This window comes from Catharus ustulatus, chromosome 5 (assembly GCF_009819885.2).
Source record: "Catharus ustulatus isolate bCatUst1 chromosome 5, bCatUst1.pri.v2, whole genome shotgun sequence".
NCBI lineage: Eukaryota > Metazoa > Chordata > Aves > Passeriformes > Turdidae > Catharus > Catharus ustulatus.
The window spans coordinates 51,836,001-51,858,463 of NC_046225.1; the positions used below are offsets into that span (position 1 = coordinate 51,836,001).

Genomic DNA, 22,463 nt, shown 5'->3' on the forward strand with positions numbered 1-22,463 from the left:
AGAACACCTTGTTCCTTTCCTTTCACACTGGCTACCTGAGTTTTGAGAGCCAGAACACAGCTGCCTGGAGTGCTATGCGATGCCAAGCAGACTCCATTAATCCATGAGCAGAGGGTTGCTGATGTTCATCAGCCATGTGGGTGCTCAGCCCTCTGCCATGCTGCTGCTTGGTGCCCATATCCAGTGTGAAACACAACCCATTCTTAGAATCATATAAACATACAATTGTTAGGATTGGAAAAGATATCTGAGATCATGAAGTCCAATCATTAATCCAACAATGCCAAGTCCACCACTAAACCACATCCCCAAGTAATATCTTTACTCATCCTTTTATGTACCTTCAGAGATGGTGATTCTACCACTTCCCTGGGCAGCCTGTTCCAATGCATAACAACCCGTTCAGTGAAGAAATCTTCCTTAATATCCAACATAAACCTCCCATGGTGCAACCCGAGGCTGTTTCTTTTTGTTCTGTTGCTTTTTACCAACCCCGAGCTGTCTACAACATCCTTTCAGGTAATTGGAGAGAGTGATAAAATCTTCTTCTAGTGCTTCCCACCTACTTGGCTACCTCTCTGCCTCTCACTATTGCCAGAGGAGCACTGGGATACAGGAGGTGGCATTTTAGGAGAGGCATTACCACTGCCTCACCTTGATATAGGCATTATTACACTTGCCAAGCACCAACCAGACCCTTCTTTTTCCCTAAGGAGAAAAAAAAAAATTTTTTTTTTGAGGGGGTAGACCCGCCTCACACACAACCTCTACTCCTTCACAGAGGTACATGTGCTCTGATGTGAGCTGTTGACCCGCAGTCCCCGGTGGAGCGGGGCTGGCACCCGCCCCGGCTCCGCAGACATCGCCCCTCGCCCCGCCTCGCCCCGCCCGGCCGGCACCCGGCGGGCCGCGGCTCTGGGCGGCGGCCGGGGCGGAGGGAGAGGAGGGGCGGTGGCGGCCGGCGGCCGGAATCGTTTCCTGGGTAAGCGCAGCGGGCTGGGAAGCGTTTCCGGAAGGCTGGCCGCATCCCGCAGCGGCTTCGGGCGCCTCCGGGACGGGCGGCGGAGCGGCGCGGTGTTCGGGCAGGTGCGCTCCGCGGCGGGGAGGGCAGGGCAGAGCAGGGCAGGGCAAGGCAAGGCAAGGCAAGGCAGCGCGTCCCGTGCCGTGCCGTGGCAGAGCCCCGGAGCGCGGCCGCCCGCGGTGCCGCCGCTCCGCCCGGCCCGCTGCCGGTGCGACCGGGCAGGAGGCCGGGGAAGGGTTCCGCCGCTCTTGCCCGGGGCGGTTCTCGCATCCCGCTCTCGGGGTAGGGGGCCGAGGCCGGCCTGCGGTCCGCTGCCTTCCTCCGGTGTGCAGGAGCGCTGCCGCTGCTACTGCAGAGCGCTGGCCGAGCCTGCGGCGAGCGTGGGCTCTGCTCCCGCGGGCGGCGAATAGCAGCGGCAGCCGGTCTGGTTCTGCCGCTGGTGGTGCGGTAAAAAAGCCTGGAAAATTGTAAAAGTATCTGTAGAAGTACCTTCCTTTTTTAAAATTTTTATTATTATTATTGGTCTAGTGAGCGAGTTGAGGTCTGTAATTATATCCTACTCGAGGGTTGCGTGTGGGGCTACAAATGGGAGCACTGAAAAAATACAGTATTCGGAACAAAACGTGGACCCCGTGAATCCGTCTTGGAAGTTGTCAGGAATTTGCTTGGGTCCCAAGGCAGCAACGGAGCTCCTTTTCGTTGAGACAGAAATTGGAAAGTGTAACGGTTTGTGTTTGTACTTCATTGCTTTGCCTGCTTGTTTGCAATGTTTTAGAATTCTTGGCTGGGCTCCTGCTTGCTAGGGAGAGTAAATGTACTTCTGGGCTTTAAACACAAAATAACAAAACCAAGAAAAAACCCCAACTCTGCAGTGGTGATGTGCTGGTAGGCTTTGTGTGTTGTGGATGCTGCTGGTAGCTGTACGTGGTAAATGGTATCTGCAGTCAGGGTAACATTATCTGCTGCAAGTTTCAGTGCTTCACCAAGATCTGCTGCGTTGCCCCAGAAGCTGAGGTGCGGCTGCTGCTGCGGCTTTGCTGTGTCCTCTGGCTCGGAGGTGCTCCTCCAGTTTGTTCTAGATCTACGTGTCATCATCCTGCCGTCTCGTGCTCTAGTATTTTCTGAATGCCTGAATGAATTCTCTGTCTTATGTTTAAAACTATTTTCTGCTGGCATAATTGCATTTAGTTAAAATAAGAGTGCAGATGTCCTAGCACTTAAAGGAGGAGCCATCCTCATACGATGACCTTGGACAAAATCTTGGCTGATTAATTTCCTTGCCTGGAATAGTCATGCGGAGTGTGGATATTTTTGTTCTTCCTTTACGGTGATGAGTGTGTGATGGAATACTTTTTGGCTTGTATTTTTGGGGTTTTTTTTGTCATCTAAGGGAAGTCAGGGTCTGGAGAAGACTCTCTGGGATGAAGAGTAATTTTATCCTGTGTTATGAAAAAAACATAACTCTTGAAACAAGGAGGAAGATTCTTGGCTCTGAAGCATGAGTGAATGTGCCTTTCCCAGCAAGTCATCTAAATAGTAGATTACAACTGTGGGAATCATTTGCTAGGAAAGGAAATGCATGACTTGGAAACCTGGATTATTCTTTTTGTTTTTCAGTTCTGCAGCTAAACCAGTAACAAAGCTGGTCGTTTTTGGTGTGGTGTTGAGTAGACTCTGCTGTGCCATTGGTCAGGAGGGACGGGGACTTCCTTAGGAAATGCCTGAGGAGCATAGAAAGGACTACTGCAGGGTTTGAGCTGAAGAGAGAGGTGACTTCAGGAGCTTGTTAAGGGGGAATTTGAGTACTTGAGATTGCCTGCTGTAGGGATTTTTTTAGCAGAGGTTGTGAAAAACTAAAGTGAATCCTGGTAGTTGATAGGTAATGGTGAATAATTGACTGATTACATCTCTGTCAGCAAGCTTTGACACAGGATGTGCAGTCATACTTGAACAAATCATCCACACTGAAAACAAACTGTGCTGTACCTTCCTTTCTAGTGGGACACAAAGTCCTACCTTTGTACCCTGCTGCGAGCAAGGAAGGAGCTCCATTACTGGAAGCAGTAGAGCCAGGGAGGTGCTGCGTGCCCTGGCTGATCTCTGACCAAGTTGCTGCTGCCTTGCTGCTATGGAGAAAATAAAGGTGATGGTGGAGTGTGTTAGGCCAGGACACAGGCAGGAGGGGTGGTGGAATGGGTGTGAGCTCCTGGGGAGTGCCAGCCACAGGTTCTCTCACCTATGCTGCAGGTGGGACAGTGCAGACTGAGGCTGGAGGACAGCAGTGTCAATTATTCCAGAGAAGACAAGGAAAGCCTGGCTTGTTTAGCCTAGCAAATAAGGCTGAGATGGAATGTGATCGCAGTCTGCAAGTACATCTGGGATATAAATACTAGAAAGGGAGAGAGGAGCTCTTTAAGCTAAAGAACAATGTTGGCATGAGAACAAATGAATGTAAACTGGCATGAATAAACTTAAGCTGAAATTTACAGTTTCTTCCCTAAATGGGCTCAGGTTCTGGAACAACCTTTAAATGGGATAAATGAGGGCAAGTCCCTTAACTGACTCTTGAGGATGTATTGAGGAAATCTGTTTTGTATGCTTGGCTGTGGCAGTAGGGGAGAAGGCTTGGTGACTCAGGAAAAGCTTTTCTGTATGTCTGAGTTAACTTAATATAGATTTTATGTGTTAGTGTTTCTTATTTTTAAAATCTGACATTACAAAACTGGTATAAAAATACCTGCTTTATAGCTTGTATTGCTACATGGTTGCAATGTGCTTAGTGGCCGTTTTCTGAAATGTTTTGCATGTTAGTGTTTTTTTCCCCTCTAAAATAATGTGTTGTCTAATAACTGCATCAAATTGTAAAATAATTTTCCTTAAAGTCCAAGCTGTGCAAAAGGAAATTATATGTTTGTATGTGTGAGCTGCTTGATCTTATTAACATTCAGGTTAAAAAATGAATTCCAGCAATTCCCCACCCGCTCCCTCCCCCCCATATATAAGGAGTTTATAAATGATATGCTGTGACTGGAAGACCAGAATTAAATGAAGTTAAAACAAATTTGAAACTAGTTGAGCTAGTTGTGCATGGGATTTGTCTCATTTGTTGTCCTGTTGAATAGCTGAGTTATCTGGCACGGTGGTTGCAGTAGTTGAACTTGCATGAAGTCTTTAGTTGGTTTTGAAATATATTGTGTGTGCAACATGGAATACAAGCAGCTGCATATGCTATATAATGGGTACTGTGCCTGTCAGCAGTACCTGACTGCTTCTCATGATGACCAGTATCCCAGCACCTCTGTGCCTGTTTCCTTGTCTCATTAGGCTTTGGACAGAGGACTAACCTATGCTGTCCCCAGAGATTTAAGGAGCAGAGGGTGTTTTTGAAATGCTATGTGTGGTGTCCTGCTTTAGTTGCCTAATTCTTTTTACCCTTCAGCCTACTTGCTTTGTAGTCTGTTGTCTTCTGCAACCTTTTTTTCTTTGTTTCTTTCCTTTTTTTTCCTTTCTTTTTTTTCTTTCACCACGTAAGCAGATGTCAAAGAAAAATAAGAACAGGATGCCCTTATTCAAAACCTCCTCTATAGATACTCTGAACTGCTGGCTGTTCTCAGCTTGGTATTAGCAGAGTTGGATGCAAGCTTTCCCTTCAAAACATTTGGCTTTTGGTTCCAAATGCCTGTCTGTTCTGTTTGCAGCCTCCTGGGACCTTGTTGCAGCCTCTGTGGCCTTTAGCCAGGAGTGCTGCTTGTCTGTAGGTCTACTCCTGGCTGTGAAAACAATTTCTTCTTTCTGCTTGGCTTTCCCTGGATCCCTGCTGAGATTATTGTCTCTTTTACCGCTTCCCATTCACCTGCAAGGGGTGTTACAGGTGGGAGGCTGGAGAGCTCTGGCAGAAGAATTTGAGGGAAGTGTTGCTTTGTAGAGAGTGCCCTGGGATTGTTAATGAGCACTGGTGTATCTGTGCCTCATCTGGGAGGTCCTGGTTGCTGAAGTCTGTTGCCAAGGGTGTAAGAGCAGACCCTACAGCAAGGCGACAGAAATGAATGTAGGAGTCTGCCCTGACAAAGACAGCAGACACTTGGCCTCCATCACTCTCAGGGCAGTGAGTTAACCTTGTTAAAGAAAGTGGATTTCTTTATGCCTTAAAAAGATGAAACTCGATTTAGCTGGAGATCTAAGGTCTAGCTTCGAAGTTCTGTCTCCTAATGTTAAAACCATTTTCTTTCTGTAACTGAAATGTGCTGAGCTTCAGTCTTCCCTGAAAATGTGATATTTGTTTGGATAAGTACTTAGATTGTGACTTTTACTGTTGAACAAACCCTGCATCTGTGTGTAACACTGATTAGTGCATTTTTAAAGTGGTCTGCATACCAATTAGGATGATTAAGTAGATGCAAATATGTGCCTTTATCAGTAGTCTTTGCTGCATTTGGTACTGAACACTGATCTCAGATGAATGAAGTCAGATGCAGTTCAGTCTAGGAATTAATGAATGTAAACTACTAACTTGGGTAGTAGTGCATTAAAAGTAATATGTGACGGAGGGAAGTTTCCTAGAAAATAAAATATGCAAATTTTTCTTCTGATCCCAGTCCCAGATAGCCAGTGTCTATAATTCTGGTTTGTTTTACGTTATGAGTAGTACTGTGGCTGTAAAGTACTTGAAGCAAACTCCTGGCAGACTTATATTTGACAGTTTAATCTGTCTGACTTCACAATTTAAAAACCTCCACTAAAATCTCAGTGGTGTCTTCCTGTAGCTATGCCAAAATAGAGTTATAACTCAGTGATTTATTACTGTTTGGCTGTTCTTATTTTCTGTGGAAGACTTAAGAAGAATCTTTTTCCCTTTGTCTTCCTTGCTGGATTACATTGTACCCCAGATAATATACCCTATCAGACAAAGTATCAGCTCTGTCTGCCTTTGGGAAAACCCTCCTGGAAGCACTAGTCAAGCTTCACTATATGTTTTAAACAATTCTGCAGTGTGTTTAGTTGTTTAGTTGGAGGTTCATCTTTGTTTGTCTTTAGTGCAAGTGCAGTTTAATTTTCAAAGGCACCAAAAGGAACATTTCTAAAGTACTTCTGCAGATTTCAAGTGTAGATGATGTATTTAAAAATACCATTTGGATTTAATGTTGGTGTTAAAATATACTTCATGCAGTACTCTTAGTCACAACTGCTTTTTTCCTTGATTTTTTCCTTCCTCTATTAGCTGGTTATGGAGAGAGGTTTCCTCATGTAATTACTGTGTGTGAAGGACAGATTCCAAAGAGAAGGAAATTGACAGGCATTAATGTTCCTTACCTTTATGAATTAACTTGTTTTAACAGAAGAAACTAACTACCCTAAGCTTTACGTATTTTGTTGTTGCCATCTGTTGTAGAAGCAGATCCTTTCTTTGCAGTGTTCTCAGGATAGGAAGCTCTCCAAACGGTTCTTAAATGGCAGTCATTAGTGTGACTAATATTGACACAAATTAGCTAAGACTTTATTGGAAACCTTGCAAGTATAATTTCTCAGATGAGTTGAAGGGAGATGCTGCAGGGTTCTTACAGGCCAACTGCAGAATTCGGCAAATCAGGAGCTTGACATTAAGCCATCCTATGTATTTAATGTAGAATTTCGTTTACCCAAACTACTGCCATATTTACCCAAACTATGCTTCCAATTCACGAGGAAATGGAATCACTAGTTTGGGTAAATATGGCAACTGATTCATTGCTCTTGTGTTTACATTTGCCTTGTTAATTCTATTTACAAAGAGGTTTATTGTTAGGAAGAGGTATTTCTTAGCAAGGTGTTAAATTGTGTGCCTATGGAGGAGGCTGGGCAGAGAACCACCATGAAACATGAAAGAACTGCAAGGAAGAGAATGAGGAGGAGGAATGCTCTCCCATGGAGAACTTGGCACTTGACAGATCAAATTGGGATTTAAATGTGGCATAATGGAAAGAAAGTTTAATTAAGTTGTTTGAATGAGTTGGAGATACATATAAATCGGCCACAATCTATGAACTTATAGCAAGATTCATCTGAAAGTTAGCACAGTAGACAGCCTGGGTGTTTGGGATGCACGTGGCATTACGAAAACCTTCAGCACTATGTGGTGATCTATGTGAGCAGGAGACGTAGGATCTCCATGCTTTTTTTATTTTTTTTTCCCCTCCCTGATACCCATCTGGGTGTAAAACGTTTGGGGAATGTGAGATCTCACCAGGTCCAGCACCCTGGTAGAGTCACAGGTTGGGAAATCACTCATATTTTTTGAGTCCTGTGGAGGCCTGCTTGTCTTTTTCTTCTTTTTTTTTTTCTCCTTCTTTCCTTCTCTCTCTCTTTTTCCCACCATCATTCAAGAAAATGGTGAAACAACACAAGAACCATCAGTAAAGGGAGTGGTTCAACACAGCTATATGTGAAAAGATACGCGTACTCAGACAAACAGGATTTTTTTTTTTTTGAGAAGTTTGACATTCATTCCCTTAAAAAGTTCTCCAATTTAGGAAAAATGTTTGATGAAACTTGTGTATTTGAAAAGAGAAACATTAGAAAAACCCCACATTTTAAATTATTTGATGTTTGCTTCTCAGAAATGTTTGATTTATTGTTAGCTAACTTTGTAGGTTGGTAAGTTGACTAACAAAGGATATTGAAGTAACACAAAAAATGTTGGCTTTAAACATGTGTTATTTAAGCATGTGCAAGAGCTGCTAGCAAGCAATGCTTAACTATTTATATGTGTTTTAACCTTATTTTTGTAATCTTTGCATGCTGGCATGTCAACACTGACATGTGTTAATTTTTTCAGTGAAATAACCTGTGTGTTTCCTTTTGCAAGTATGAATTTAAACATGGGTAAAAATGGTGATTCTATATCTGCCAAAATATAGGAAGTTTTCTGGTAGAGGCATATGAGCATTTAGGGACCAGTAATTCTTTTTTGAAAACCAATATAGACATGTCCTAATGTGACAAAGATGGTGCTGTTTGTCAGGGAAATGGCTTAAGTGTTCCCTGGGAAGTTTGTCTTTGCAGCCCAACAGCATGTCAATATTGTGATGCCCTTGCACTAAAGAGTAACTCTTGATGGCGGATCACAGAAAATTCAGGAATTCTCAGTGAAGGGTCTGTGTGGGGAAGGGGATCAAGAGGGGCGATTGGGAGACTCTGAGGGATGTCAGTGAGGCTTGATGCCAAGGTAGTCCTGAAGTCATGGGAACCTCAGAGGATTGTTAAAAGTTGTTCCTCAGGTAGGAGTCACGTTTCTGTTGTTTTCTATCTTGCTTTGGGCTAACAGTCAGCCAGCATATGTTGCATGTTAGTTCTGAAATACAGTCTCCATGCTCTGGTTTTGACCAGACAGTATGTAGGAACACATGCAATGATGTGATCTGGTTTTACTTGCTTGTTTTTAGGCAGAAAAAGGGGGGATTCCTCAGTGCTTCCCTGGTCTCACCTGCAAATCCGGAGGTGATGTTTGTTCTCCCTCCTTTCCCATGTGTGTGCAGATGTTACAGGGAAGAGAACAGCTGACATGCAGGATATGGCAAGGTACATCCCTAAATACGCTATTTCTCTGGTAGCAGAGGCTCTGGTGACTCTTGCAGCTCAGAGATGCAGCAGCTGAGAGCTGTCACTGTCCTTGCCTTGCAGTATCCCCGAGTCTTTGCTGAGCAGTCTCTTTGCCAGTGTCTGGAGAGGCCCAGGAGTTGGAGGCTGGCTGCCTGCCATCCTGCAGCACAGCGCCTGCCTCTGCTGCTGCCAAACCTGCAGGTAGGAGTGCTGGCTGGGTGGAAAACATTTTGTGGGATTTATCCAAAATAAATGTCTAATTTTGTGTGGCCGAGGCTGAAATTCTTCAGCTGCGCCTCCTGCTAGAGCAGAAGAGAAAGCCTCCTTTTTTTCACAGTGCTTTTCTGAGCTTCTGTGCATATGCAAGGTAAAGCTATTATTTTCCTAAGTTTTAAGTTTGGGTCCTCCTTCCTTGAGTTGTGATGGATGCATAGATCTATACTGCTATGAAAACCTGTTTGAAGACATGTAATCCAAACTTCTCTGAACCTCCCCCAAAAGGCTCGCAATTGAGGCATTTAGCGGATTTTTTTTGCTTCTGCTCTGTGCTTCTACACGGTCCTTGAAGTGTAAATATAGAGCTGGAAAAAATAGCACTTGATCTGGTATCCTAGCTTGCACTAGGACATAAATTAGGAAATATGAACTTCTGCTATAAATCAGAAATTTGAGTTTCTAACCCCTTAATTTTTGGCCTGATAAATCTTATTACTTCTCGAAAACTGTAGAGGTTCATGTCTGTAAGTCCCAAGGTTGTTTTAGTCTGTGGGTTAAATAATATATGTGCAAAGGTTTAAAATAAGACTGTCAGCCCACACAACATGCCAGCTGTAAAACCAAGACTGGACACTGTGGGGCTGATTCAGGACATGTAGATCTGACTTCAAGCCGAAGTCAGTGTTGAGCTTTAGCTTCTGCTGCCTAAACTGCCTTTGCTGTGGTATGGGAATGGAAAATTCACAGGCTGCTGCTGTTTGTATTGGTGTCATTAGTTTTCCCAGAGTAATGGGGTGGATACTTTTTGCACAGTGTCATCAGGCTGTCCTAGAGAGCTCTTGCTTGGCACAGTATGTGAGAATGTCCAGAGTTTTCCTAGAGCACTCTTGCTTGGCACATGATATGAGCATGTCCTGAGTTTTCCCTGTTGGTGAATGCAAATACTTGATAACTTCTTCAGGCAGCCAGTGTTCAAGCAGGGCACTGGGCTTTCCCCATTCTGGGGTTTTTCTCTGAGCTGAAGTTGCAAGCAAATATTTTAAACATGGGTAGGTGCAATGTGTATTATGGCAAGATGTGAATCCTCCTTGCACAACGTGAGATTGAAAGGAGGTGTTGAAATTCTAGATCCATGATAGTAGAGGATGAAACTGAATTTGAATAGATTTTAAAAACTGACAGTGGAGGTGCTGTAAGGAGAGTGACACACATACCCTGCAATTCCAAAATGAAGATACTGCAAAGGCTGGCTCAGGAAAGGCACCTGTCAGAGGTCTTGGGTGGAGGTAGGAGCTTGTACATAAATAGATGAAGGGAATTTTAATTACACAGAGAAGCTGTGGAGATTGCCTGCAAAATGCAACAGTAAAATAAGCCTAAGTCACTTACACAGAGTTAGATGCTAACCTGCATATAAAAACTCTTCTGTGAAGCAGTGGGAGGCATAGTCTGTGCTAAGTACAATATAAACCCATTTAAAAATGTTTTCTAGGTTTCTTCCTTTCCTCTCCTTGATTATTTTAAGGACAGGCCAGGGTTTATTCTATAAGGATTTAAGTACCCAGATATGAAAATAATTGTGTTTTGTTTTGGAGAAACTGAAGTTTCCACATGGGAATTTCACACACAAGCTGTGTTCTTTGCATTTTCCTGCTTATTCCTAATGTAGTAGTGTCCGTAGCTTTTATTATCTCTAATTCAGAAGCATAAGCTACCTCAAATGCTTTCACAGCACAACAGGGAGTTTTAATAGGCTGTGAGAGACCCTGTGCAAAGCTTGTCAAGTGGCCACAGCTGGTTGGTAAAAATGGATGATTAAAAACTAATGTTTTCCAAAGGCTTGTAAGTTGAGTGTGACAGGCTCATTGATTAGCCATGTTTCTACCTCTCTCAAAAGCAGTGGGTGAAAGAACATTTTCTTTGAAACAGAGGAGTGCACAAATGAATGCTTGACTCTTGGGGAGGCTCATACTTTCTTACCTCAGATGGTTTATGCCCAGCATACAGGAAATGGTAGTAAAATTATTAGTGTAATTACTTCTATTTTGCAATGGGTTGAGATTTTTTGCCATAACTAGAAAGCAACACAATATCTTAAACTTGATAATATATTTCAATTTGAAGTAAAAGGCTTTGAATTGAAGACCACATCAGAATTTTACCAGGTGAAGTAATGCAGCTGTAGTAGATTGGTTTTACTGAGTGTCAGCTGAGGATTGACAGAGGCGAAGTACAGTAATTTCACGAATATAAGCCGCAGCAATTTGACAAAAATTTTGGTGGAAACCCGGAAGTGCGGCTAATAGTCGGGGGCGGCTAATATGTGAATAATTTTCTGACATTTACAACCCCAGACGTGCCAGCCAGGGCGCCGAGCGCCGGCATTCCGCGATTGTTACAGTGTTACTCTGTTGCCCTGGCTCCTTGCAGGCAGCACGGGGGGCGGGGAGAGAGGCGGGAGAGCTCTCTTTCCTCCTCTGCCGCAGCCCAGGGGAGAGACGGGGGGGGGCCCGCGCTGCCATTGCCGCGGTTTGGGGAGGACGGTGGGGGGGCGCGCCGCCATTGCCGTGGCTCGGGGAGCCGACGAGGGCCCTGCGCCGCCATTTCCGCGGCTCGGGGAGGACGGGGAGGGGGGGCGCGCCGCCATTGCTGCGGCCCGGGGAGGAGGGGGGGTGCTCTGCCCCCGCCCTTCGCCACCGCGGCGTGAGCGGGGCACTCTCTCCGTGCCCAGCCAGCGCCGCTCCGTGCCCGACCGGCGCCGCGGCGCGAGCGGGGCCTGCTCTCCGTGCCCGGCCGGCGCCGCGGCGGGAGCGGGGCCGGGGCGAGCGAACCCAGAGGCGGCAGCCAGCCCCGAGTGGCAGCGCCGGGCTGGGCCACCTGGCCCCGTCAGCAGCCCCTAGCGGGCCGAGCCTGCACAGCCTTAGTTGAGCCAGTAAACTCCGCCATGCCGCGGTTCTGTTACTATTTGGCAACTTTGTTGCATGCGGGTCCTCACTGCGAACGACAGAGCGGCTTATATTCAGGTGCGGCTTATTTATGGACAAAAACCGAAGTATTTGCCAACACCCAGAGATGCGGCTTATACTCAGTGCGGCTTGTATTCGTGAATTTACTGTACTATAGTGAAATGACAGTGTGGGTTGGATACCCTCTGATGGGGAGCAAGTATTTTAAAAAAAGGAAGTTCTATTGGGAAGGCTAGCTCTAGTGCTGTTGTTTTCTTAAGGGTCACCAGGGATGGCTTCAGAAACTGAGCTTACTTAGAACAAGGGCTTATTGTCAGAATCAAGATCACAAAATTCACTTCTTGCTTCCAAGAAGTAGTGTTAGGAGGTTTTTACATGCTCATTTCCTAAATTTACTTCATACTTTTTCATGGTATAACAATATCTGTGTTTAAAACAACCTTTTTTCTAAAACATTTATCTTCAAAGATAAAAGCAAAGTATTTATAATGTTAGCATGGCATTGACAGCTTTTAATTAGATGCTCTGAGTACAAAGTTAAGAAATAGCATGCCGACAGGAATTTTTAGATTAGCTGTTTTTTCTGTTGTCACATGAATTTCACCACATTAATATGATTTTTGATAATTACACCCTTGACCCACTTACTCTTTTTATGCTTTCCTTTCCACATCAAGTCAGGCAAGCATAAACATTTAATGTATTAGAAATGAGAAGTTTTGTCTTCAGAAATGAATCACAGTTGAAGGGGAGGAGGGAGAACAGCAAATCTTGTGATTTTTTTTCCCTGCATTCTAAATGAAATTGTTGGGTAGATGCTGTATTTAGATCTTAACACCCTGATGGGGTTTCCCCCCAAATACTGGTTGTGATAGATGAGTTTCTTAAACTGTATTAATTCTTTGAACTGAAAACTTTATATGCAAGTTGCATGTCAGCAGTGATTGTGTTGCCAAAGAAACTCTATTGATGCCACCACTCAGGCAAGTGGAATGTGTTGGACTTTACTCCTGTGAGATGGTGCTTCACTTCTGGCACATATTATAAGGGCAGAAGAAGGTATTGTGAAAAAGAAAAGGTGTTTTTTAAAAGGAGGAGTAATTACTGTAATAATTTTCTGTGTAGGGCCGTTGGTAATATAAAAGAAATTAGTCAATTTTTAATTTTTTTTCCCTGAGGATAGAAATAAGAGCTAGATGTGATGATAGTATACCAGACACTTTGAGATTGCTTTTGTCACAGATGATTTGTTTTTCTGAATATTCACAGATAATCATTATCACTTAGGTCCTTCTGTCTTTGTCTAGAGGAAACCAATCTTACTTTTAGCCTCCATCCTGGTTTTGTAAATCATTAATTGCTCTTATGTTTCATTATGTTGCAGCCAACTGTCAGATATGGGATCACATTATTATTATTAAGGAACTCTGCTTTAATTACATGTGTGCCCCACTTCTTAGTGCTATAAAAGAGAGATTACACACTGCCTATGCATCCAGGCAGGCATAGTGAGAATATACTGGGATTTTTTTTCTGTGAATTTTTGAGTGACTGTTATTAAGACTGTCATGTGTACATAACCTTTTAGCATAGAGAGCATAAATTGCTGCTCCAACTACACTTAGAATATATAAGCAATAGAGCTTTGCTCCAATGAATTGATTTTCACACTCTCAGGTACCAAAACTGGTTGAAATTTGATAGCTCAATTTCACATCAGTGACCCCTTTGTGCAGACATGTACAGTAATTTCATGATTATAAGCCGCACCATTTTGACTAAAATTTTGCTCCCACCCCAGAAATGCGGCTTACACTCAGGAGTGGCTAATATGTGAAAAATTTTCTGAAATTTCCAACCCTGGAAGTGCCAGCCAGGGTGCCGAACCGAGCACCTGCCAGTAAAACCTGGGATTGCGCGATTGTTACAAATTGGTTACTCTGTTGCGCGGCAGGTGCAGGCGGGCTTAGTGCTGGCAGCGCAGGGTGGGAGGGAGGTGGGGGCTCTGTGCTACCATCCCCGGGGCAGAGGCGGGGGCTCCGTGCTGCCATCCCCGCGGCGCAGGGGGGAAGTGGGAGGCTCCCGCCCCTGCCCACCGCCGCGGGTGCTGGCGGGCTCCGTCCCCGCCTGCCACCGTGGGAGCGAGGGGGCTCCTTCCCCTCCTGCCGCTGCTGCTGTGGGTGCCGGCGGGCTCCATCCCCGCCTGCCACCACGGGGCAGCGCCGGGTTGGGGCGAGCGAGCCCAGCGGCGGCCAGCCCCGAGTGGCCCCGCTGAGCGGCCCCACCGAGTTGGGCCACCCGGCCCCGTCGGCAGCCCCGTGCCCGCACGGCCCGAGTTGAGCCAGTAAACCCCTCGATTCTGTTACTAATTGACAACTTTGTTGCACGCGGGTCCTCGCTGCGAACAACAGAGTGGCTTATAATCAGGTGCGGGTTATGTATGGACAAAGAATGAAATGTTGCTGACACCCGGAGATGCAGCTTATAGTCAGTGCGGCTTGTAATTGTGAAATGACTGTAATTGTTATCTCATACAGCAGTGTGAGGTTTCTGTGACCAAGCACTGCAAGGTGCCAGCTGAGCTCAAAGGTCTCACATGTCTTCCCCAGCATAGAGTGACTTAACACCTCTCAAGGTGACATAACTGTGACATAACTGTGCTTGTCTGCAATTAGTTGCTTGACTAATTCTCAGTGTTGGTGGTTACTGGTGGTTACAGAGGTAGCAATGCTGTTGCTCTATACTGGGCATTTTGTAAAGAACAGAAATTAATAAGTATATCTTGTTGCGGAAAATGTGGATTTCCTTGAGGTGACTTTTCATACTGGGAGGTAAAACCCAATGTTTGAATTTCTCCTTTTCAGGAGATTGCTGCTTCTTGGAGTAAGTGAATAAGAAATTGTAGAAAAAGCAGTTATTTTCTTGGATGACTAACGATATTTTTTATTCTCCATATAGAATGGCTTGGGTTGGAATGGACCTTAAAACTCATCTTGTTCCAACCCCCCTCCCATGGGCAGGGACACCTTTGATTGAGCAGGTTCCTCAAAACCCCATCCAACCTGGCCTTGAACACTTCCCCTGGGATGGGGCTTCACAGCTTCTCTGGGCAATCCGTTCCAGTTCCTCACCACCTCACAGCAGAGAATTCCTTCCTAATATCTACTCCAAACCTACTCTCTTTTGAAACCATTTCTCTTTTTCCTGTCACTAATCTTCTTTCTTCATCTTTCTCTGAAAGAGAACTTGGTGGTTTTTTTTTTTTAAACCTCTACTCTGAGCAATAAAGTATTGTGTTTTCATCCTTTGCATATTTCTGGATTTTGTTCTAATAGAATATAAACACGTGTAAAGTTATTTATTTTCCATAGTGGTAACAGCCCTGGTGTGTTTGAAGCACAGTGTGTGTTTACAGTACAAACAGTCAGACTGCTAAGTTTTAAAACAGATATTAAAGGAAAAAAATAGTTGAAGCCATGTATGGAAAATGCAGCGTAAGCTAATCTGTTGGTGGACTATGTAAGAGTAAATGACCCTTCATTTTCTTTTCCTTACCTTATCAGGACAAATATTTTTATTTCATCTGGTCTTTAATAACACATTTGTTACGGCAGTTGCTAGAGTTATAAAGCAGTTAAGGGTTGTACTAAAGGAGAAACAATAGAAGAGCAAAGGAGATGCAAGATTTAGGGGTGGGATGCTGCAAAGAAAAAATTGTCAACCAGAAGTTCGGAGTGGTCAAAAGGTGCATTAATCTCATTGCTGAGAGAGATGATTAAATGAGATGTTGTACATGTATCTTTATACAGAACAAGTAGAGCCATTATACAGTATACTGTAGAGTTCTTGTCTAGGAAGGAATGAATTGTTTTGATACTAAGAAGTGAGAAAGATAATTTGAAATCCAACTTGGTGTAAGAAGGCTCCATTTTCTGAACTCAAGCATTGGCTTTACCCAGCATTTTGGGGGGACATGCTTTGGGGTTTCTTGTCCCTTACTTTATCTGGTCTTTCCTTGCCCCCTTTCCAGCTCTGCCTCAGTTTGCATGTTTTTGATCTCATCTCTTCTTTCTGAAGTTGCAAAGTACTCTTTGTGCTCATAGCTCTGGAAAAGCTAATTGAAACAAGATTTTGCTAATTGTCTTTGGTAGTGGCAGAAAGAATGACTGGACTGCCTTGCTCAGCCTGGGAAAAGAGAGAAGTGCTCTATAGTTCCTGGGCTTTGAACCGCTTGTGGCTATATGGTTTCCCAAACTGTGGTTGCAACTTCCTATGTGGCTGCTCAGAGGTGAATTCCAAAAGCTTCAGCAGAGTTTGGTATTTCTTGCTGTTTGGCACCAAACACTAAACAATGAAACTCACCTTTCAGTGCATACATAATTATAATGACAGTGTGTTAAATACAGAAGATTGTATAATAGTATTTATTAAATACTATCATTATCTGAATTCATAAAGTTCATAGTTGTGTTATGTGTGACCTGAAACTTCCCAGGTTTGGGGCTTAGTTTGTATATTAGTTGCCTGTCTTAAAAATACTAAAGGACATCTCCTCTCCCTGATGTTTTTAAATGTCAGTGTAGCATTATGGTGTGTAAGCGATTTGTATCTTTGGACATAGTGCTGGAGAAGGATGGGCAGTCCTAGGAGCAGTGCTAGGATTTCCCTGCTCTCAGTTTTCCCAGTTCATGGTGTGTAAGTTATAGGCTGCCATCTCCAACCCATGAAGATTGGGACTGATGATCCAAGTAGTGTCTCTCCTTGTCCCTTGCAGATCTGCATGGCAAATCAAGGCAGCTCTGTAATGTCAGCAGAGATGTTAGAGCAAGAATGAGGGTTGACTTCTCTAAAAACTCTTCAGTATTTAAAATCCTTATGGCAGCATTTCACAATTTTGTGTAGACAGTCAGTGGTGAACCTTTAATACATGTGGTAAGAGCTATCCTCAAAGAGCAGTGTAGAAAATAAGTTTTTCCTGTGTAAAGGAAAGCATTTACCACCCTTGCTACTGATGGGTGGTATGCTAATTCAACCCACTGGAATTGGCATGAGTAAGATAAGATGGAGGAGAATGTTAGCTTTGAGTCACTCATGGTTAGGAGTTAAATATGGCATTGTGCATTCTTAATTCAGTAAAAGATGTTGTTTCCAAAATTCTTAAAAAACCTTTGGCTCTAACAACTTAGGATACTGCTATGAAGTTACAGCAAGGATTTTGATGTTCTGGGAAAACAATTTTACATGCCAGGACAATATTTGTTCATTTCTCTTAGCAGTATGTGGTTGCTTTGGCTTTGCTTTTGCATTTTAGGCAGTACTTTAATGTCTTCAGTAGTTTGATTTTGGCCTACTGGTAGTAGAATAGATGTGCTGAAATACTTCCCTCTGATATAAGTGGGTCCTGAATCGTGTTTGAAAGCCATGTGACTGTGTTCATACAAAATTCTGCCTCTCCCTCCCCAAGCTGGACATTGGTTCTTGACATTGGGCCATTTACAAAATGAAGAGTGCAGAGACAGCTTTGCTCTTCCTTGAAGTATCTGACTCTGAACTCTTTGGCTTTAGGCTGTCGATGTCCAAGCATCAGCCAAGTTGGAGTGGGTTTTTGATGTTCTTTCCTGGCAGACAGTAAGACCTTTGTAGTTTCGGGATTGTTTTTCAGAGATATGCTTCTAGTCCTAGTCGTTCAACCACTTTAAAAAAATTGATATATATCCAAAACCCATGAGAAACTACTTATCTGGTGAGGGGGGCTGGAGTTTGAATGAGATTGGTGACATTTTGAGATCAAGATATGCTGTAATTGAAAATATTATCTTAATTCTTTCTGTAAAACATAATTTTTGCTATAGAGCAGCTGCAAAACCCAAGGTAAAATTGCCCTAAGCAAAAGATTTGACTGCTTGTTTTCTCTCCTCCCCTTCTAAAACAATCTGCAGTATGTTGTGAAGTAGGGTAGCTATGTTTGGGCTCAAAAGTGTTTAGCAATGCTTAACTGACTGCCATGGGTTTGATGCAGAGCAGTGTTCCAAAAAATCTTGCCTTTGTGTGGAAGGCAGGAGCACAGCAACAGGCAGTTACTAAAGGGGTTTGTACATGATGCAATGGGAGTAGGGTCAGGGAAGCTGTGGCGCAGAGCAGAGGAGCTGTAAGCACATGTGCTGTTTGATATTTCAGTCTCCTGTGGTGGGTTGGACCATAAACACCTCTCCCTGTTTCCCTTTCAGTGTTTTGCTCCCTGCCAAGGCAGATGTAAACTTGCAGTGTTATTTGAGGTTTCTCTGTACAGACATATCTTTTAACTGCAATTAGGGCAGAACACCTCCCTCCATGATGGGTAACCTGTAGTAGCACTGCACGTGTCCCTGTGTGACCAGAAATCGAGAGAGAGATTAACAAACACTTTCCTGCTGTAAAACTTTCCCCCAGGTTGAAATGGATAGAAAAGTTCAGTGTGGCTGATTAGTTTTAATTTCCCCCCCCTGCCACAAGCAATTAATTAAAGGTTGCTGTTAAATTCACCTCATTCTCTATTAAGCTTTCCTGGTCATATTAAACTGCCTAGCTCAAATAGTGTTTTTAGTGTTGGTAGAGGAAAACATTATATGGACAGAAACACTTTATTGTGGAACAATTTTAAAATTATATGGAAACATAGTATTTAGTGACCAGTAAAATGATTTGTGTTGTAAGACATCAGAATAAAGGAGTTATGAATGTTGTGTATCTGCCATGAAGGTGCTTGCCTTTAGTTCCTGCATAACCGCCTTGTGCTTAATCACAGAAGGATCTGTCTACCTTGGCAGTGCTGGGGAATTTAACACATGCTCTAATGTCTAGTTTATGTAAGGATTCCTACATACTTCAAATACTTGGTAACTGTGCTTATGTGTTTTGGGGGAAAAAGTGGAGGGAGGTGACTTGAGTAATGTTGTTCACTTGGTAGTGAAATAGTTACACATCTATCTTTTCTTACTGAGCCAGATTTGAGATATAGGTGCCCTTAAGGCATTGCTTTCCATAGTCCCTGGGGAAATATCTCCACCTGGATTCTTAGCCCTGGTGTTCAAAGTGCCAGCTGCAAGCTAGAGTTCAGTCATGTAAAAGATAACTAGCATGGTAGATACATCTACAGGATCATGTGACATCCAGGAATTGGTAGGAGGGAAATTCCTCTGGCTGGTTGTTGGTTTACTTGCAGGTCAACTCTTCTTTTATTATGGATGGTTTAGTGAAGAAAAGACTTCGAGTGAGTGCCAGGCTATTTCTCCTTGCAAGACTAATCAACAGATTGTTTAAGAATTTACAAACAGCAGGAATTAGCAGCCTGGCAGCCTAAGCTGTTACAGGCTTTGAATAGCATGTGCTGGGGAACATTTTTCCTTTGCCTTGTCAGGACAGCTACCTTTTACCATGGTCATTATGCTCCTGGCAGGGTTTGCAAACACATCCAGTTGCATTTGGCTCGACTCCTGTTGCTGTGGTGTTTTGTTTTTCCAGAGTGCCTTTAGCTGCAATTCAACACCTTTTATCAATCTGGCCTTACTGCAGCATGGAAACAAGAAAGGCTTGTATAGAAAGTCACTGTCTAGACCCTGACTGATGTTACTGATGTGTTTCATCATCCTCTTCTCCCAGCATGGATCTTTTTGGCCACTGAGTTAGGAAAAGCCCATCAGTTCAATGGCAACACGAGAGGCAGTGTTGTAATGGGGAAATTTTCCCTGTTGCTGAGTGGTGGTTTTAACCTAGAATGGGAAGACTTTCTTAAAAAATTAAGTTTTTGTGTGTTCTTGAGTAAAAAGGACTTCTTTTCTGAAGTTACCTAATGCCCTGAAATACTTGCAGTTAGAAGTTCGGCCAAAGTTGTAATAGATCAGTACATTTCAAAAAACCACAAAGTGTTCATGGCTAAGAATACCTTTCACGAACTTCCTGTTCAGCTCTTTAAAACCATTAATATTGAGGTATTCTGTTCCAACTCCTTTCACATTATAAAAGTTCTTGGTTTTTTTGTGGTTTTTTTTGTACCTTGAAAACTGTACTCTTAATTCTAAATAAAGAATTCATTTAAGAGAGGTTGAAACAAAAGGTTAAAAATTTAATTTGTTTTATTTTTCTCTGTTTCATTTCTTTCCAGACCCCCTGCACTTCTGAAGATTTGAGGCAGAGGAGCTGGGGGAAGTTATAAAGTGAAGGTTTGGGGATTAGATGCAAGTACAGCCATTCCATCTGCAGGGGTACAAGAAGGGTGCTTGCTGTTAGCTCTTCCAAAAGAAATCTCTTGAAAACCTTCAAAGGCCCATTCAGACTAAATGTAGTGTGTGGTTTTAGATTCATGCTCTTTTTCAAGACCTTCAAGCCCACATCACTGAGTACAGATGAAAAGAATATGTGGAGAAGTCAAAGGAAGAATAGCAGGCATCTCACTGCAGCCAGCTGCGCTCTAACTTGGTGCTATCTTTTACTATCACAAAAGCAGTGTGTGGCATCCTTGGTTGTAAAAGCTGGTTGTGGAGGAGGGTTGGATTCTGCTTTTGTGTTTCTAGCTGAGGACACATGTTGAATAATTAAAAGAATAATTTGGGAAAGATGTTGCTTATGTGAATTCAGTGGTGTGCAATGTTGGGGTGGTTGTGGTTGATATGTCTGTGATGTGAAGATGGTAATAGCTTTCTTAACTTGAGTAGAAGTTGTGTAGCTTAGTACTTCAGAGCTTCTTTTCGACAGTTAAGATAAAAGATACACACTGTGGTTAATGAAGGAATAGTGATGATAGGAAAAAAGTACTGTCAGACACTGTTTTAACAGCTGTGGTTTTTATGATAAAGACAAATCCCTTCACATAGGACAAACTGCAGTTTAGTAATTAAGCCTGTTTTGAATATAAATTTATATTTAAATTCTGAGAGGAAGCTTTTGTCTGTCTCCCTGGAGCTGTGTGATATCCTTTGAGGGAGAAAGGAGGGAGTGCTTAGAAAGCCATTTCTGATATTAAATAGCTTCTGAAAAGCTAGGCTCATCAAACCCTGAATTTGGGGTTTGGGAGTTAGTGAAAAACTTTGGTGAGGAGTAGCTGATTCCAGAGTGCCAGAGGTCAGCTGACCTGGAGTACCCTTTGTGCCCAGGCATCACTCCTTGTCCCATTCCCCTGCTGAAGGAGGGGCTGGTGGCATGCTGGGGGCTGACTGGCACTGCTGCAGCCCCTCTGTGGAGCTCCCTGACCAGTGTACTGTGAAACTGAACAAATTCCAGTGGTAGCCAGGCTTGTAATCAATTAGGCACAAGGTGAAAAGAACAAGGAAGAAAACCAAAAGCTGATAACTGGGTGTGAAATACCACCAGGGCTTCATTAAGGGACGTATGGTTGATGCTAGTCAACATCTTCATCCCTGTTCGTGCAAGGTGAGCCAAGGCTTCCATCCAAGTGCTGCAAAGGCTAACTTGGTTGTGTCCCTACATCTAAACATCCTTTGCACCTTTGAGGGTGTCTTGTGCTACTAAAATAATGGTTTCTGTGTCTCTGCTCTGTCCGGTACAGATGTTTATCTCTCCCTTGCTCCCAAGAGCCTCTAGTCTTAACATTTAGTCTAAACCTGATTTATTCTAACTTTGTACTTAAAAGGTATGAACAATTTTATACAGTGTTTAGAGAAGTTGTGAACTCCTGTCACGCTTTGTACTCGGCACACTTTTTTTTTTTTTTTTAAAAGATAAATGCAAAGAGCATGAATTAGAGTTCAGAAATTCCCCTTCTGCTGTGCTCAGTGTGAGAGGGGAACCCAAAATCTAGGGAGAAAAGCTGTTGTTATGGCAGCAGAAATAATTTTTAATTGAGACTTGCTATTCAGATGTTGCTTTCATGTTTCCTATTTCAGTCTTGAAAGAGGTCTGTGTATTATGTGATGAAATAAATGGCTTTTTAATAAGCATATAACTAGTATCTCCCAAAACTCTGTAATTTAGTCACTTATGTGAATAATAGCACATGATATATAATGGTATGTTGCCTTCAATTTTCCAAACTCTGTTAGAAAGGGCAATGATGCACAAATGTATAACTTCATTAGGTCTTTATATTTAGTACTTTGCAGCCCACTTTATGTAGATATCTTTATTTGTATTGCAATGCAATTGAATCACTGACATAATCTTCTGAGTAGTTAGGCTGCCCAATTATGATTGCAGTGAGTCTGCGGAGATTAATGAATCTATGCAACTTCTCTAGGTTTTAATTTTATTTCCATTGAACAAAGTGTGCTGGAAGGAACAGTTGGGAAAAATAATCTGGTTTTAACTTACTGAGTTAACATGTGGCTTCTGTCTGAATGGAAACATTGGCTCTTAGCATCTGCAGAAGACAGCTGCCTCATGGATGGGGCTTTCCTCTGAGGTGTTGGGCTCTGGCATCTTCCTGAAAGGATGTTAGTGATTCCAGTTCCCTCAACTTTACCTGCAGAGTTGCTGTGTAAGGGGGACTTTCACTCCAGTGAAATGGAGAGAGTAAACTTCCACACTGTTTCTGGCTCCTCAGTAGAGTATGTTTTAGCCTGGGGTCCTTGAGCACTTTGAGTCCTTGCAGTGGGTGGGATTTAAGAAAAGTAAAAATGTTCTCATTTAAAATGCTTTTTTCCCCATTTTTTTTGCCTTCCCTCCTTCTAGTGTGCTGCCCACAGTGAAATGTT

At 43.2% G+C, this 22,463-nt stretch overlaps 1 protein-coding gene across 5 annotated transcripts in view; it reads left to right on the forward strand.

Moving 5' to 3' along the window:
* Positions 1-961: 961 nt before the first annotated feature.
* Positions 962-22,463, forward strand: part of APBB2 (amyloid beta precursor protein binding family B member 2) — a 174,950-nt gene continuing 153,448 nt past the window's right edge. For 4 of the 5 annotated variants that reach the window (XM_033061363.2, XM_033061366.2, XM_033061371.2 and 1 more), the window contains exon 1: positions 998-1,086. The gene's annotated coding sequence lies outside the window, so the exon portion shown is untranslated. The other variant, XM_033061364.2, reaches the window with a different exon arrangement.